Source organism: Protopterus annectens, chromosome 1.part0 (genome assembly GCF_019279795.1).
Source record: "Protopterus annectens isolate FY-2018-M chromosome 1.part0, PAN1.0, whole genome shotgun sequence".
NCBI classification, from domain to species: domain Eukaryota; kingdom Metazoa; phylum Chordata; order Ceratodontiformes; family Protopteridae; genus Protopterus; species Protopterus annectens.
The window spans coordinates 1,201,878,352-1,201,895,786 of record NC_056725.1 but is presented as its reverse complement, the minus strand read 5'-3'; the positions used below and the strand labels follow the sequence as shown (position 1 = coordinate 1,201,895,786).

The window sequence follows — 17,435 nt, the reverse complement described above, 5'->3', positions numbered from 1 at the left end:
TTTTCGAGGTTAGTATACTGTGCCTCTGTCTAACAGTGACACAGAAGTGATACCCGGGATAAACCTACGATCTCCCATCCACTCATCAAGATTCCTCTTGAAGAGAGTCAATGAGGGACTCTGGAATAAAATCCCAGTCCAGGTTAGGCAGAGTGAAGGAAGCCTCTGGGTTATGAATCTGTCCCTCCAGCATGTCCTGTTTATTGCACTGCTGAGGTTCAAGTCTCTCGAGCGCGTAGCTCGATGGGATTTGGATTTTCTGAGGTGCAGCATGTCCATTAATTCCGGGTTGGACATGGCTTTATACGTCAGGCACAGATCGCCTCTGAACAGGCGGTATGCCACTGAGTAGAGCTGGAGTTTCTTTAACTGGGCAGCATATGGCATCTGTTTGAGCCCTTTGATCCTCTTGGTGAGGTACTTTTGGGGTCTTTCCAGTTGCTGCAGGTGTCTGGTAAGGTACATCCCAAAAGGGACATTGTACTCAATTATGGGCCTGATGAGGGATGAGTAAAGAGGCACGATGACCTCCCCTGATCTAGATGTGAATCCCTTCATGATTAGGTGGGCTATATAAAATGTTTTTCTAACCACTTTGGCCACGTGGTTGTCAAATGAGAGAGTGCTATCAACTCGGGTCCCCAGGTCCCTAATTACTTCTTCTGTACTTAATGGATTACCACCTATGTGGTAATTTGTGGGCACTTTGTTTTTGCCAAAGGGGATGACTATACACTTTTGGCATTTAGCTTGAGGCCATGGCTCTGGCACCAGTTGTCTGTTTCTATGAGGCCCTTTTGGAGGATGCTTGTGTCGGCTGGAGAGTCGATTATGGCGCCCAGTTTGCAGTCATCTGCGAACTTGGTCAGCCACAGTCCTTCCGTGTTGGCCTGTACCTCCGAGAAATATATACTGAACAAGAGAGGTCCCAGGACTGAGCCTTGTGGGTCACCACTTGTAACTGGTTTGGAGTCTGACATGGCTCCAGCAATTCTAACCATGTGGGTTCTGTCCTTGAGCCAGTTTGCAATCCATCTAGTGACATAGGGGTTTATATTTAAGCTGATGAGCTTACCTATAATGCCCGAGTGGGGTATTGTATCGAAGGCTTTTGCGAGGTCCAGGTAGGCTGTGTGGACCACCTTCCCCTCGTCAATGGCCTTGGTGACTGTTTCAAAGAAATCAACCAGGTTTAAGAGGCAGGATCTGCCCTTAACAAAGCCGAACTGGGTAGGATCCAGTGTCTGTAGCTCCCCAATATCTTTATTTATGAGGTCCATGATGATCCTTTCCATAGCTTTGCAGACCAAGCTAGTCAGGCTTATGGGGCGATAGTTTCCAGGATCCGTTGAGGCACCACCTTTATGGAGAGGGACCACTGTTGCTGTACGCCACTCTTTGTTCCAGACAACCAGGTGAGTTTGTGCTGTGGGTACCTTTTCCCTAGACTTAGCAGGTCTTTTTCTCTGATTTTTTCCTCCCATTTACTTCACATAGTAATTTGAAAATTGGGGGAAAAGCCAGAAAAGGTCTTGATTCATCTTTGCTGGCCCTTGCAGTACTGGTCCTCACACTTGATTTAAAAGGTAGGAGAAAAACCTTTACTGTTGCTTCAACATGTCAACCACCTGATGCAGTGCATGGAGTCTCTAGTACACCGTCACCTGTCCTCTGTAGGCTAGCATCCTTGATGAAATGACCCTGCTGTCCTTTAGTTAGGTTGTCCTAAACACATGCTAAAAGCCACAAGAAAAGCTAGAAGGCCATGTACAAGCAAGTTATCACCCCCCCCCCGTTTTCTATGTGGGGTTAGGGTGTTGCATCAGCTGTCACCATATTTCTCTATCCGCTGCCATTGTTTTCTTCTTTGATAGGAAGGTGGTCATATCACTTACAAGTGAGTCATGTCTTGCTAAATAGAAAAGTGTGAGACAGTATGTTACGTAGCAGGTAACACAAAGGACTATAGCTCTGAGCACTTAATGATCAGTTTTTTTGTTTGATTCCTTCCACCTTCATTTGCCTTCTGTGTGGCTTTGAGTAAGTTACTTAGCTAGATAGTGCTGCTGAGTTGCCCCTAAAAGGATCATTTATGTCTGTCGGGCTTTCCTAGTCAACACATAGTTATGAAATTAAAAATAAATCTGCCTGCTACTTTGTTGCACATTAGCATGAGTAAAATGAGGGTCTTTATACCCTTGCATTATTGTGGTTTAACTCTAAAAGTCACCACTGCCAAAAAAAAGCATAACATGTTTTTGTATTTCATGTGTCAAGAAATAAAGCACAGAAATCAACCAGAAAAAACAGCACTAGGTGAAATCTCCCAGTGCTGACTTTTGGTTGATTAACTCTAAAAGGCTCAGGGATAGGAAGCTGCAGGTGTTATTCCAGCCTTCCTTGTACTTTTCCTAATGGTCTAGATGACGTCTTGTTGAATTTGTCATGCTGATGGTATAAATTGCAATTTTAATTTCTGTGTTCTCACTAAAATGGATTTGAGTCTCGTAACGTTTGTCTAGTTATTATATGGCAGAGCAAGTTGTCTTAATTAATTTTTGTTCTTAATCACTCCATACTTAGGCAGTTTCTTCTAATAAGTGCCAAGGTACAAGTGTTATTGCTTTAAAACCTCAGTAATATAAATTAGGGTTACATTACAAAGGATTGGAAATGTTTCTGTGGTGTACAGATGTATGACTTCTACCAGCACAGCTAGCTGGAATTTTGTAAATAATTATATGTCATTTGTATATAAAACTGATTTGTACAGATACTTGTGCTGAAAATGTGTTTGAGAGGTTTGCTTGTGTTAAAATGTATCAACAGTGCACCCTACTGGAATGAAAATAAATGCTTGTGTCTTATTGTAACTTAATTAAATGTATATGTTTTAATAGAGGATACTGGTACAGCAGAGGTTAACCAGCTAGCTTATTTTAAGAAAAATAAGGGAAATATAAAAGAGCTGTTAAACCATTAAAATGACACACCACACTGCTAAATAGGACCAGAGAAGGTGGATCTGGAAGAAGCCTTTGTTCATTAGCTCAGTAAAAAGAGGGAAGCCCCTGGCACTGTCATAAACATTTACATCCGTATTGTAGCCATCTATTCTAAATTCCTGTCTTGGCTTCAAAGGGGGATACTGTGAGAACCTAAAGTTGGGTGACCAGATGAGGTCATTCTGCATGCCATCTTGGATATTATATTTTACAGGGAGTAATCTCTGAATATAGATTATTCTGTTTTGGGGAACCTGACTAGAAAGACTGCTCATGTCTCTCATTGTGTCTTGCTCTAGCAAGTAAGTTATTAGGGAATAATAATTTTACTAGATTCAGTCAGGAATATAGTGAAGCTTAGTTTAGAGATTGATTTTCTTTTTTTGTGAGAGTCTGTCCATCAGTGTTGATGTTCTTCGTGTTTCACTGTTACAGTCATCACATTTGGGTTATCTGCTTGCAGTAGCCCTCAGTCGGCCTGATTAACAAAGTCTTGGGTCCTGTGTCGGTTGCTGTCTCTTCTTCCGTGATGTCAGGTCATCAGGGGTATAAAACATTCAGCCAATGGCATTACATCAGTCTTTCTTGCCATGCGGTGCCCAGAGCAGAAGCAGTTCGCAAGTGCCGGTCTGCCAACTCCTGAAATTTTCATTTTCGAGTGTCAGAACTGAAGTCTTCAACTAAAAGCTAAGAACCCCGTTGGGGAAACTTTTTCTTGCTCTAATCCGATGTCAGTAAAAATAAATAATTGCATTTCTTCTGGGAAGCAAATACCTCATAAAGATTTTAATTCGCACTGTATTCCTTGACTAGGCCCTGACCACGACGTACCTCGCTGTCAGTTTTATGCCTTATTTAAACCACGAACTATCCATTGTCGGTATGTTTTCACTTTTAAATATTTTGGTGCTCGGTTCAATTATCCTGATATGTCCTCGGTAAGCCATCCGACTACTGACATTCCGAAAAAATGCAAAGATAAAGACAGAGACACCGCTTAGGTCCAAAACTGCAGACAACGCTTCTCCTAAGCCAGTCGCCAGTTCACTCAGTGAAGCACTTTCGCAGCCCCTGTTACCTGCTACTTCAGATTCGCAGGTCTCTACTGAGACCCGTTCGGAGTCCGGTATGCCTCGAGATGCTTCAACTGTGGAACCTGCGGCTGTCTGTACCTTGGATATGTCCAGAGCCGCTGTGCAGGCACTGACTTCTGAGGGGTGTATTCAGGCCTACTGACTTGCATATTAAACCAACGCCATCTTCTTCTTCAAGGCCTAAAACTCGAACCATGCCTAGAAAACTGACGCCCAGACCGCATGGTCAGGCCTCTATGCCTAAAAAACAAATGGTAAGAATGGCTGAAGACCTTATTACTTTAATCAGGGGAAGTCCAACCTTTCCCCTTTAAGAGACCTAGGACTGAGTTTGCTTATGATACTTCTGACCAGGATTCTGAAGTTTGTTTCCTCTGATGACCAGGTTCTGATGCTGAGGACTCTATTCCCTCTGCTTCCCCCCCATAGGATTTCTCTTTTGGAGAAACCTTGCATACTCTCAGGAAGCATTTTTGTTGGAAAGTCAGGATTTCTCTGATTCTAAAAAGAGGCATAGGGATTTCTTACTCCTTCCCCAGCACAGGCCTTTAGCTATACCTCCCATACTGGACATTGTTAATGATGCCTTTTCTGAATCTAGCTTGGCCCCTGACTATTTACCTCCTGCTCCCAGAAAACCTGATAGATATTACAGGGTTCCTGACTCTGTCAAGTTCCTTTTCAAAAATCCTACTGCGCATCCTGAAACCATTTCACAGGGACCTAAGGGCATTAAAGCTACTACTGCCAAAAATCCTACCCCCACTGATAGAGACTTCAGGGCGCTGGATAGATGGGGTAAGAAGGTATACACTCTTGCAACTTTGGCCATTAGGGTCTTGAATTGCCAGTTTCATATGTTGAAGTATCAACAGCATATTATTGGATTGCTTAAACAGAAAATTATGTTGATTCCTGATTGTGCTGAAAATAAGGATTTACACGATTTAATACATTCTGTGAACAAGTTGGTAAACATACTTTACAATGTGGTTTTGATTCACTAGAGGCATCTTGCAGGGCTGCTGTAACTGGGTCTGTACTTAGAAGGCATGCTTGGCTTAAGGAGCAATCCTTGCCAGATCATGTCAAAGCAAAATTACTGGATGCTCCCTTAAATCAGGGCCGCCTGTCTGGCAACAAGGCAGAAGTAGTTCTTAAAAAGATGGAGAAAAAGCCAGATCTATGCAAACTGTTTTACAAGTAAAACCTCAAAGATTTAGTAGGTATTGGCCTACTAAGAACTGGTCCTTTCCTGCCTCTTCCAGACCTTCTCAGTCCAAGCCCAGATGCATCAGAGCACCCGGGCTTCAGTCCCAGGGAATGCAAAGGACTAAGCAGTAAGGGGCCTCCACTTTCAAATCTGGGAGTAATAACCCCCCCCCCCCCATGGTAAACTGTCCCAGTGACTTTTTTGTAAAACTTCCAAGCACTTCTCAACTGTCTGCCCCTTTGGGAGAAAGATTGCACTTCATGCAAAGAACTGGGGACTCATTACCCAGGACAAATGGGTTTTAAATATAGTGTCCCAAGGATACAGATTTCACTTCCACACAATGTTCTTCGTGTTTCACTGCTGCAGTCATTACACTTGGGGTTATCCTGCCGTCAGGCGGGGCCGCAGTCGGCTTGAATTCCAAAGTCTTGGTCCGGCGTCGGTTGCTGTCGCCTCTTCCCTGACGTCAGTGCGCCAGGGGTGTATAAGAAGCAGCCGATGCCATTTTCTTCTGTCTTTCTTGCCACATGGTGCCTGAAGCAAAAGCAGTCCGCAAATGCCGGTCGGCCAACTCCTGAGATTTCAAATTCGATTTCAGAACAGAAGTCTTCAATAAAGCTAAGTACCCCGTTGGGGAAAATTTTTCTTTTCTCAGACCGATGTCAGAAAAAGTTAATAATTGTATTTCTTGTGGGAAGCAAATACCTCATAAGGATTTTCATTCTTACTGTATTCCATGCCTATGCCCAGATCACAACGTCACTAGTTGTCGGTTTTGTGCTAGATTTAACAAACGCACCATTAAACGTCGGTTTGATTTTGCTCGCCATTACTTTGGGCGAAGGTTTAATTATACAATGCCGCCGTAACAGCCGACAAGGGGAATGCATAAAAAGCGCAAAGATAAAGATAAGGAAAGGCATCCGAGGCCCAAAACTGACGATGAAGCCTCTTTAGGCCAGTCACCGGTTCGCCGGTTTTCAGTGAGGCACTTTCGCAGCCCCTGACACCCGCAACCTCAGAACCACAGGCCGCGTCCGACTCCCACGTGGAGGTGCCTAGGCCTCTGGAGCCTCAAGGTGTTGGGCCAACGGAGATTAACCCTTCAGATGGGTCCGGAGCCGCTGAACAGGCATCTGCTTCTGAGGGCCTACTCAACTTACCATTACAACTACAGCCAAGACTAAGCCTACACTAAAGACAAAGAAGCAAGTACAGCATTCACCTGGACAGGCCCCCATGCCTAAAAAGCAGATGCTCAAGATGGCCGAAGACTTGATTACTCCGATCAGGGGTTCCCACCCCCCTCCTGATAAAAGGCCTAGGCAGGGCACAGACTATGATTCCTCTGACCAGGTTTCTATATATTCTGATTCCTCTTCAGTCCAGGGATATTCTTTACCCCCCTATGAGGATTCTGATGCTGAAGAATCCATTCCTTCAGCCTCTCATCCTGAGGATTACTCTTTTGGGGAAACTTTACATACCATGAGGAAGCATTTCCATTGGAAGGGCCAGGATTACTCGGAATCCAAGAAAAGGCTCAGAGACTTTCTTTTGCTTCCTCAGCACAGGCCCCTTGCTATTCCGCCAATGTTGGACATTGTGGATGATGTGTTCTCTGAATCTAGTTTAAACCCTGATTCTTTACCCCCAGCTCCAATCAAGCCAGACAGATACTACAGAGTCACTGACTCTCACAAATTTCTTTATAAAAACCCTGTTGCAGACCCAGAAACTATTTCACAGGGTCCCAAAGGGGTTAAGGCTTCCACGGCTAAGAATCCAGTTCCCTCGGATAGGGACTCTAGAGCATTAGACAGATGGGGAAAGAAAGTTTACATCTCTGCAACTTTAGCAGTGAGAGCTCTGAATTGCCAGTTTCACATGCTTAAGTATCAACAATACTTACTGTCTCAGTTAAAACAGAAAATGAGTATAAATGCAGAACAACCTGACTTTAAGGAAATGCAGGATTTATTGCATGCAGCTGAGCAAGTGGGAAAGCATACTTTGCAATGTGGTTTTGATTCATTAGAAGCTTCTTGTAGAGCAGCAGTTACAGGATCTGTGGTTCAAAGGCATGCTTGGTTAAAAGAACAATGTTTACCAGATCATGTTAAGGCAAAATTATTGGATGCTCCTTTGCAGCAAGATAATTTGTTTGGTATTAAGGCAGAAGAGGTATTAAAGAAAATGGAGGATAAGGCAAAATCTATGCAAACAGTAAAGGATTTCTTACAGGTACAGCCACCACGATTTAGCAGAAATTGGCCTACTAAGAATTGGTCCTTTCCAGTGTCAGACAGGCCAAAAAGAGGCAGATACAGACGCCCAAGAGGCAGATCTCAGCCACAAGGTTCTTACTGACCATGACAGTGGGGTGCTTCTAACCCAAAACAAGGTGAGGATAAGTCACAACCTTACAGGAAACAGTCCCAATGACTTCCCCGTTCCAATGCCAAACTCTTACCTGTTGGCAGCTCCTTTAGGGAGGAAACTAGCACTTTTTTCTCAAAACTGGCAAGCAATCACCTAAGACAAATGGGTGCTGAATATTGTGTCTCAAGGTTACAGGTTCCACTTTCACACTTTACCAAGGCTAAAAGGAATGCCAGACCTGCCACAAAATCAATGGGCAGAGGCACAAAAACAAATTACAGCTCTCATGGACATGAGAGCTATTCAAAAAGTACCACAACAGGAAAAAGGACAAGGATTTTACTCAAGACTCTTCCTGGTACCCAGAAAAGACAAAGCCTGGAGACCCATTCTGGACCTTTCCACTCTAAATACTTACCTGGATGTTCCGAAATTCAAAATGCTGACACTACAACAGCTCCTTCCCATGTTGGGCAAGAAAGCTTGGCCTGTTACTTTGGACCTCAAAGAGGCATACCTGCATGTACCTATCAGACAAAATTGCAGACGATACCTCAGATTCATAGCTGGTTCAATGTACTACCAATTCTCTGCACTGCCCTTTGGCTTATCTACTGCGCCCAGGGTCTTTACCAAGTGCCTGGCACCAATAATTGCATTTTGCAGACAAAAAGGAATTCAAGTATATCCATATCTGGATGACTGCCTGATTCAAGCAGAGAGCAAGGACATTCTTCTACAACATCTGGCATTCGTAAAAAGATTAAGTTGCCTAGGGTACACTAAACGAAAAGAAATCGAAACTAGTGCCCTCACAAGAGATAATATTCCTGGGTGCCAGCGTAAATACAACGGCCCAGATGGCTTATCTCACGCCAGACAAACAAGGACAACTGACGCAGTATTTTCAATTGATGGCAACAAAGTCCCAACTTCCTGCAAGAAAAATTCTGCAGGCCTTGGGATTCATAGCATCCTGCATTCTACTAATTCCATATGCAAGACTGCATATGAAGAAATTACAGTGGTAACTGAAAAGTGTTTGGTCTCAACATTCTTACAGCTTGGAGACAGTAATACCTCTAATTCCCTGCCTACAACAGGAGTTTTGATGGTGGGCACAGGCATGTCACTTCAACAAGGGTTAGCCTTTCACTCTTCCCACAGCCAGGCAGACTATAACAACAGACGCCTCGGATTACGCCTGGGGAGCACATATGGCAGGAAAATGTATTCAGGGCAAATGGACCACAGAACAAATGCCTCTTCACATAAATCAAAAAGAGATGTTGGCTATACAAAATGCCCTAACAGCTTTCAAGGACCTTCTGCATCCAGGACAATTATTATTAAGGACAGAGAACACCACAGTGATGTGGTACATAAACAAGCAATGGGGCACTCATTCTTACCCCCCTATGCAGGCAAGCCATGACCTTGCGGAACACAGCTATAACTTATCAAGTTCATCTGCAAGCACAATTCCTGCCAGGAAAGGTAAATACTCTGGCAGACGACATAAGCAGAAACATCATGGATCCTCACGAGTGGAAATTAAATCCACAAGTTTTTAGCATGATAATGCAAAAATGGGGGTGTCCGGACATAGATCTCTTTGCCTCCCCACTGAATTGCCAACTACAAAAATTCTGCACAAGGACTTATCACACACAAGCATGGAAAGTGGATGCTCTTTTGTTCAGCTGGAAAAGCCTAAGCGTTTATGCCTTCCCACCACTGCCTCTCCTTTGAAAGGTACTCCTAAAAGCCAGCCAAGTCAAACCTCAGATGATTCTGATTGCTCCAGACTGGCCACGCCAGCATTGGTACCCACTCTTAAAGAACTTAGCTCAAGGCCCACCTTGGATTTTGCTTCAAATTCCACACCTTCTGACTCAGCAAAACAATCAGGTACTGCACAGTCAGCTCAAAACCTTAAACTTGGCTGCATGGCAGATTCATTAGCCAAACAGACAACTTCTCTCCCTAAAGCTGTTATGGATGTCATTTTGGAGGCCAGGAGGCCTAGCACCAGGAAATCTTATTCAGAAAAGTGGAAGAGATTCTGTGTCTGGAACCAGGCTCAAAACCTCGATCCTCTGGTCCCTAACATTCCTCAGATACTACAATACTTGACTGAGATGCTGGACAAAGGACTATCCTTCTCATCCATTACGATTCACGCTTCTGCCATCTCGGCTCATTACAACACAGATCCTCCTATTTTTTCTCACCCTTTGCTAAAACAGTACCTCAGAGGGGCTAAAAACATAAGACCGCCCCGGAGAGCACGAACACCAACTTGGGACCTCAATTTTGTTTTGGAAAAACTCACTTTGCCTCCTTTTGAACCAGCCAATTCAGCAGAGTGAAAATATATATCATGGAAAACTGCTCTGCTTCTGGCAATAACCTCAGCACGAAGAGTCTCAGAACTGCAGGCACTAATGGCAGTGGAGCCTTTTATCATTTTCCACCAAGACAGGGTTTCTTTAAGAACAAACCCTTCCTTTATGCCTAAGGTGGTTTCCAGTGTTGCTCTTAACCAATCTATTCACTTGCCAACATTTTATCCAAATCCCCAAAATAAAGGGGAGAGACTTCTACATTCCTTGGACATACACAGGCAATTGCGCTTCTACTTGGACAAAACAAAAGCTTTCAGAAAATCTGAACAATTGTTTGTATCATATGCTGCAGGATCACAGGGAAACGCAATTTCAAAGCAGACCATTTCAAAGTGGATAGGACACTGTATCCGGCTCTGCTACACACAAAATGGGAAACCTGTTCCTAGTAATATTAGACCACATTCCACCAGGGCAACTGCCACTTCTACTGCCTACCTTAGAGGAGTACATACCAAAGATATCTTGGAAGCTGCAACTTGGAGTTCAATGCACACCTTTACCAAGCATTACAATTTGCCTCTTTATTCTAGATCCAGAGCTGGCTTTGCCACTTCAGTGCTGCAGGGCCTCATAGCCGCACCAAATCCTCTATAGAGCCAGCCACCCAAACTCAGCTTTGGGATTCTACCCAAGTGTAATGACTGCAGCAGTGAAACACGATGAACATAGTACAGTTTTGTACCTACCATAAATGTAGATGTTCGAGTGTCTTCACTGCTGCAGTCCAGGTTACCCACCTGCCAGCCCCTCTTTCTTATCTGTGACTAACCTATACTACCTATGTGGTGTATTTGCTGGTTAATGAAGGTTTTATTTTTACCTTTTTTACATGTTTTATTAGCAATATGTATTGCCTACCATTTTTTGGGGGCACCTGACATCTGGGGCAAGAAAAACTGAAGAAAATGGCGTTGGCTGCTTCTTATATACCCCTGGTGCACTGACGTCAGGGAATAGGCGACAGCAACCGATGCCGGACCAAGACTTTGGAACTCAGGCCGACTGCGGGCACGCCTGATGGCAGGATAACCCCAAGTGTAATGACTGCAGCAGTGAAGACACTCGAACATCTACATTTATGGTAGATACAAAACTGTACTTTTATCAATTCTAAAAGGTTGGCCGGATCTACCTCCAAATCAGTGGGTAGAGGCCCAAAAGCAAGTACTCTCTTAAACATAGGGGCTATTCAGTTGGTATCAGAAGAGGAAAAGGGACAAGGTTTTTACTCGAGACTTTTCCTGGTACCCAGAAAAGACAATTCATGGTGTCCTGTCCTGGACCTGTCTACTCAAAACACCTTTTTGGTGAATCCAAAATTCAAGATGCTGACTCCTCACCAGTTAATTCCTATGCTAGGCAAAGATGGCTGGTTGGCAACACTAGATTTAAAGTAAGCATACCTGCACATCCCAATCAGGGAATCTTGCAGAAGATACTACGCTTCAAAGCAGGCTACACGCGCTATCGGTTCTCTGCACTGCCCTTTTGCTTATCTACTGCATCCAGGGTTTTCACAGTGCCTAGCTCCAGTCATTGCATTTTTCAGGCTAAGAAATATTCAAATATACCCATACCTGGGCGATTGTCTAATTCAGGCAGAAAGCCAGGACATACTTTTGAAACGTCTGGCCTTTGTACAAAGGGTGCTAATTTGTCTGGGGTAGACCATAAATGAAAATAAATCACATCTGGTACCCTGTCAAAAAATTATACTCCTGGGAGCAAGCTTGAATACAACTTCCCTGATGACTTTCCTCATGCCAGAGAAACAAATTCATTTGACAACCTACTTCAAACAAGTAGCCACAGAAACCCTGCTATCTGCAAGGCAAATACTACAAGCCTTTGGGTTCATGGCCTCCTGCATTCTTCTAATTCCATATGCAAGGCTGCATATGAGGAAACTACAATTGTTTCTAAAAAGCTATGGTTTCAACATTCTTAGTATCTAGAAACAATGATTCCTATTATACCTTGCCTATGCCTAGAGTTCCTTTGGTGGGCAGAGGCCTGCCACCCGAACAAGGGAGTACTATTCATACTACCCCCTTCCGCCCAAACCCTAACAGACGCATCAGACTATGCATGGAGGGCCACCTGGCAGGGAAGTGCATTCAGGGCAAATGGAACCCAAGTCAAATGCACCTGCGTATCAATCAAAAAGAAATGTTAGATGTACAGAATGCTCTGACAGCCTTCAAGTACCACATTCTTCTAGGACAATTAATGATAAACACGGACAACACCACTGTTATGTGGTACATAAATAAGCAGGGGGCTACTCATTCTTACCCTCTCTGCAGACTAGCCATGGCATTGTGGAACACAGTCATGAGCTACCAAGTGCATCTACAGGCTCAATTCCTGCCAGGGAATCTAAGTACACTGGCAAATGAACTAAGCAGAAACCTCATGGACCCACATGAGTTGAAACTGGACCCAAGGATTTTCAACATGTTGACAAGCAAGTGGGGGAGCCCAGATATAGACCTGTTTGCCTCCCACCAGAACTGTCAATTGGACAAATTTTGCACAAGGACCCCCCACAGATAAGCTTGGAAAGTGGATGCTCTGTCCTTCAGCTGGAAAAAACTATCAGTTTATGCCTTTCCTCCTCTCCCTCTGCTCTCCAAGTTACTACTAAAGATCAAGCAAGACAAACCAAGGATGATTTTGATTGCACCAGACTGGCCACGCCAACACTGGTACCCCCTCTTGCGCATTGTGTCACTGTTGGCCCCATGGCACCTGCCTCAGACTTCTACCCTGCTGTCTCTGCAGGAGAACCAGATTCTGCACCCTCAGCTTCAAACACTGAACCTAGCAGCCTGGCTAATTACCTAATCTCTCCTTTACCAACCCTCAGTAAACCAGTGATGGATATCATTTTAGAGGCAAGGAGGCCTAGTACTAGAAAATCTTATGCTGAAAACTGGAAAAGATTCTGTGCCTGGAACCTGTCGCAAGGGATGAGCACAGCAGTGCCCAATTTTACCTCAGATTTTACAGTACTTAACTGAGATGCTTCACAAGGGCCTGTCTTTTTCTTCAATAAAAATTCACACCTCAGCCATTTCAGCTCGTTGTAACAAAGAACTTCCCCTCTTCTCTCATCCATTGCTCAAGCAGTTCCTTAGAGGGGCCAAAAATTTAAGACCTCCCAGGAGAGCTCCAACTCCAGCCTAGGACCTTAACTTTGTATTGGAGAAACTCACCCTTCCTCATTTCGAGGCAGCTGCTACTGCAAATTTAAATTTCCTTTCTTGGAAAACAGCTTTCCTTTTAGTAATCACTTTAGCAAGAAGGGTATCTGAATTACAGGCCCTTATGGCAGTGGAGCCTTTCATCATCTTTCATGCAGACAGGGTGTCCCTCAGGACCAATCCCTCTTTCATGCCCAAGATGGTATCCAGTGTGGCCCTTAATCAGTCCATTCATTTGCCAACCCTCTGTCCTAATCCACAGAACAAAGGGGAATGGATACTGCACTCCTTAGATGTTCACAGACAACTTAGATTCTACTTGGACAGGACTAAACCTCAAAGGAAATCTGAACAACTGCTGGTGACATTTGCTGCAGGGACAGAGGGAAAGGCTATTTCAAAGCAAACCATTTCTAAATGGATAGGCCATTGCATTCATTTCTGCTATAAGCACCATTGAAAACGTATCCCACAGGGGATCCGACCCCATTCAACCATGGCTGCATCTACCTCTATAGCCTTTCTCAGAGGCGTATCTACCAGGGACGTCCTAGAAGCTGCTACCAGGAGTTCTGTACATACTTTCACCAAGCATTACCATTTACCAGATGTTCATCGTGTTTCACTGCTGCAGTCATTACACTTGGGTTATCCTGCCGTCAGGCGGTCCCGCAGTCGTCCAGAGTTCCAAAGTCTTGGCCCGGCATCGGTTGCTGTCACCTCTTCCCTGACATCAGTGCACCAGGGCTATATAAAGATGCAGCCAACGCCATTTTCTTCAGTCTTTCTTGCTGGGCGGTGCCCGAAGCAAAAGCAGTTGGCAAGTGCCGGTCGGCCGACTCCTGAGATTTTCAATTCGAATTTCAGAATCGAAGTCTTCAATAAAACTAAGTACCCCGTTGGGGAAACTTTTTCTTGCCTCTGACCGATGTCAGTAAAAATTAATAATTGTATTTCTTGTGGGAAGCAAATACCTCATAAGGATTTTCATTCTTACTGTATTCCATGCCTAGGCCCAGACCGCAATGTCACTAGTTGTCGGTTTTGTGCTAGATTTAACAAACGCACTAATAAACGTCGGTTTGATTTTGCTCGCCACTACTTTGGCCGAAGGTTTAATTATACCATGACTTCAGAACAACCGACGACCGGAATACACAAAAAACGCAAAGACAAGGATAAGGACAGGCATCCGAGGCCCAAAACTGACGACGAAGCCTCTTCTAAGCCAGTTGCCGGTTCTCAGTGAGGCTCTTTCGCAGCCCCTGACACCCGCTACCTCTGAACCACAGGCCGCCTCCGACTCCCACGTGGAGATGTGTAGGCCTCAGGATACTCAAGGTGTTGGGCCTACCGAAACTATCCCTTCAGATGGGTCCAGAGCTGCTGAGCAGGCATCGGCTTCTGAGGGTGCTTTCAGACCTTCACAGCTTACCATAAAAACTACAGCCAAGTCAATGACTCCTTTAAAGACAAAGAAGCAAGTACAGCATTCACCTTTTCAGGCCTCCATGCCTAAAAAACGGATGCTCAAAATGGCCGAAGAATTAATTACTCTGATCAGGGGTTCCCATCCACCTCGTGATAAAAGGCCTAGGCAGGATACAGATTATGATTCCTCTGACCAGGTTTCCATTTCTTCTGATTCCTCTTCAGACCAGGGATACTCTTTACCCCCCTATGAGGACTCTGATGCTGAAGAATCAATTCATAGGTTCATAGGTTCATAGGTTCATACTAGGCTATCTGCCCGAGGGCATTTACAAGCCTAGCCCATCGCTTCTTTGTTCGCTTACCCTTAAGTATGGGGAACTATACCCATTATTTTGCTGTGCCTCTGTCGAGCAGTGACACTGAGGTAATCCCTGGGGTATATTTGCGATCTCCCATCCATTGGTCAAGATTTCTCTTGAACATGGCCAGCGAGGTGCTCCTTCAGCCTCTCCTCCTGAGGATTATTCTTTTGGGGAAACTTTACATACCATGAGGGAACATTTCCACTGGGAGGGCCAGGACTACTCAGAATCCAAGAAAAGGCTCAGAGACATTCTGTTATTGCCTCAACACAGGCCCCTGGCTATTCCGCCAGTGTTAGGTATTGTGGATGATGTGTTCTCTGAATCCAGTTTAAATCCTGATTCTTTGCCCCCTGCTCCAGTCAAGCCTGATAGGTACTACAGAGTCCCTGACTTTCACAAATTTCTTTATAGAAACCCTGTTTCTGACCCAGAAACTATTTCCCAGGGTCCCAAATGGGTAAAGGCTTCCATGGCTAAAAATCCAGATGTCCTTCAAGGATGCATCTGCAGTCCTTACAAATGGGTTGTCCTGTCGTCAGGCAGCCCTTCGGTCGGCCGGATTCCAAAGTCTGGGTCTGGCCTCGGCTGGTGTCGCACTTCACCCGACGTCATAGCTGCAGTTATTCGGGTATAAAGGCATCAGCCGACGCCATTTTCCTCGGTCTTTCTTGCCACGTGGCGCCCGAAGCAGAAGCTGTTCGCAAGTGCCGGTCGGTCAGAACCAGAGATTACTACTACCGAATACTTCTACTACTACCGAAGACTTCTAAAAAGCTAAGTACCCCGTTGGGGACTCTTTCTTGCCTCAGCCGATGTCAGAAAAAGTGAATAACTGTTTAACTTGTGGGAAACAAATACCTCATAAAGATTTCCACTCTTACTGCTTACCTTGTTTAGGCCCAGACCACGACGTAGCAGCTTGTCTAGCCTGTGCTTCTTTTAACCGACGGACGCTTAGACGTCGGTCGGAATTTGCTGAGGAGTTTTTCGGCTCCGATTTTGCTTACATTATGCCGTCGGATCCTCCGACTACGCAAATATCTAAAAAGCGCAAGGAAAAGGACCGACACTCGCGGTCTGCGGTTTCGGCCGAAACCGCGGTTAAGCCAACATGAAAGTGTCTCGGTTTCGGCTGAAACCGAGCTAGCGGTTCTTCCTTCAGCCGAAAACTTACCTCCTACCGAGGCCTCTTCCAACCTGGTGGAATCGTCTTCTGAAATCCCTCCTGCTCTTGCAGTTTATCAGGAATTATCTGACACTATCCCCTTGGATATCTCTACCCCTGCACGTGGAGCTGCTAGGCCACCTGCATCCATGTCCATTAAGGCCTTTGCCAGGGCTAAAGCAGCTAAAACTACTAAATCTGTGCCTGCTAAGACCCCCTCTCACAGGCCTAGCTCTAGTTCACAAATGCTTAGTCTAGCAGAGGATCTCATTTCTTTAATCCGGGATCCCAACTCACCCAGACAGGGCCTCTCACCCACCTCCAGAGAAGAGGCCTGGAGCAGAGCCCCTGAGCCAGTTTCTACAGATGATTCCTCTGATGATTCAGATAATACAAACCCTCCAGAGGCTTCTTTCTCCCCTTATGAAGACTCTGATGCTGAAGAGTCCATTCCTTCTGCCTCTCCGCCTGAGGAATTTTCCTTTGGGGAAACCTTGCATGCTATGAGGGAACAATTTCAGTGACAGGGCCAGGATTTTTCAGACTCTAGAAAAGGCTTAGAACTTTTCTGCATTTACCACAACATAGGCCTTTAGCCATACCTCCAGTTCTCTCTGTTGTAGATGATGCATTTAATGATGCTTGTACTGCTCCTGATTCACTACCTCCGGCCCCTGCTAAGCCCGATAGGTACTACAGGGTCCCGGACACGCATTACCATTTGTATAAGGCTCCTTTTGCAGATCCGAGACTATCTCCCAGGGTCCTAAGGCTGTAGCAGCTACCCTGCCAAAACCCTCCCTCTGAAAGGGAATCCAGGTCCTTAGAGAGATGGGGTAAAAAGTTTACACTTCTGCTACTCTTTCAGCTAGGGCCTTGAACTGTCAATTCCACATGATCCAGTATCAAGAATTTATGCTAGACCAGTTAACCAAAAAGCTGTCCTCGGATGAACCATTAGACAAAAATCTGTTCAGGAAATGGTACATAACATTCAGCAAGTCAGTAACCATTCCTTAAAATGCGGCTATGATGCACTGGAGGCTTCCTTTAGATCAGCCATGACTGGCACAGTTATCAGAAGGCATGCATGGTTAAAAGAGCAGGCCTTACCAGACCATGTTAAATCAAAACTACTAGATGCTCCCATGGACAAG

At 44.9% G+C, this 17,435-nt stretch overlaps 1 protein-coding gene across 3 annotated transcripts in view; it reads left to right on the top strand.

Annotated features, from left to right (window-relative positions):
* Positions 1–17,435, top strand: part of EP400 (E1A binding protein p400) — a 3,509,270-nt gene that overhangs the window by 1,625,101 nt on the left and 1,866,734 nt on the right. The window lies entirely within an intron of this gene.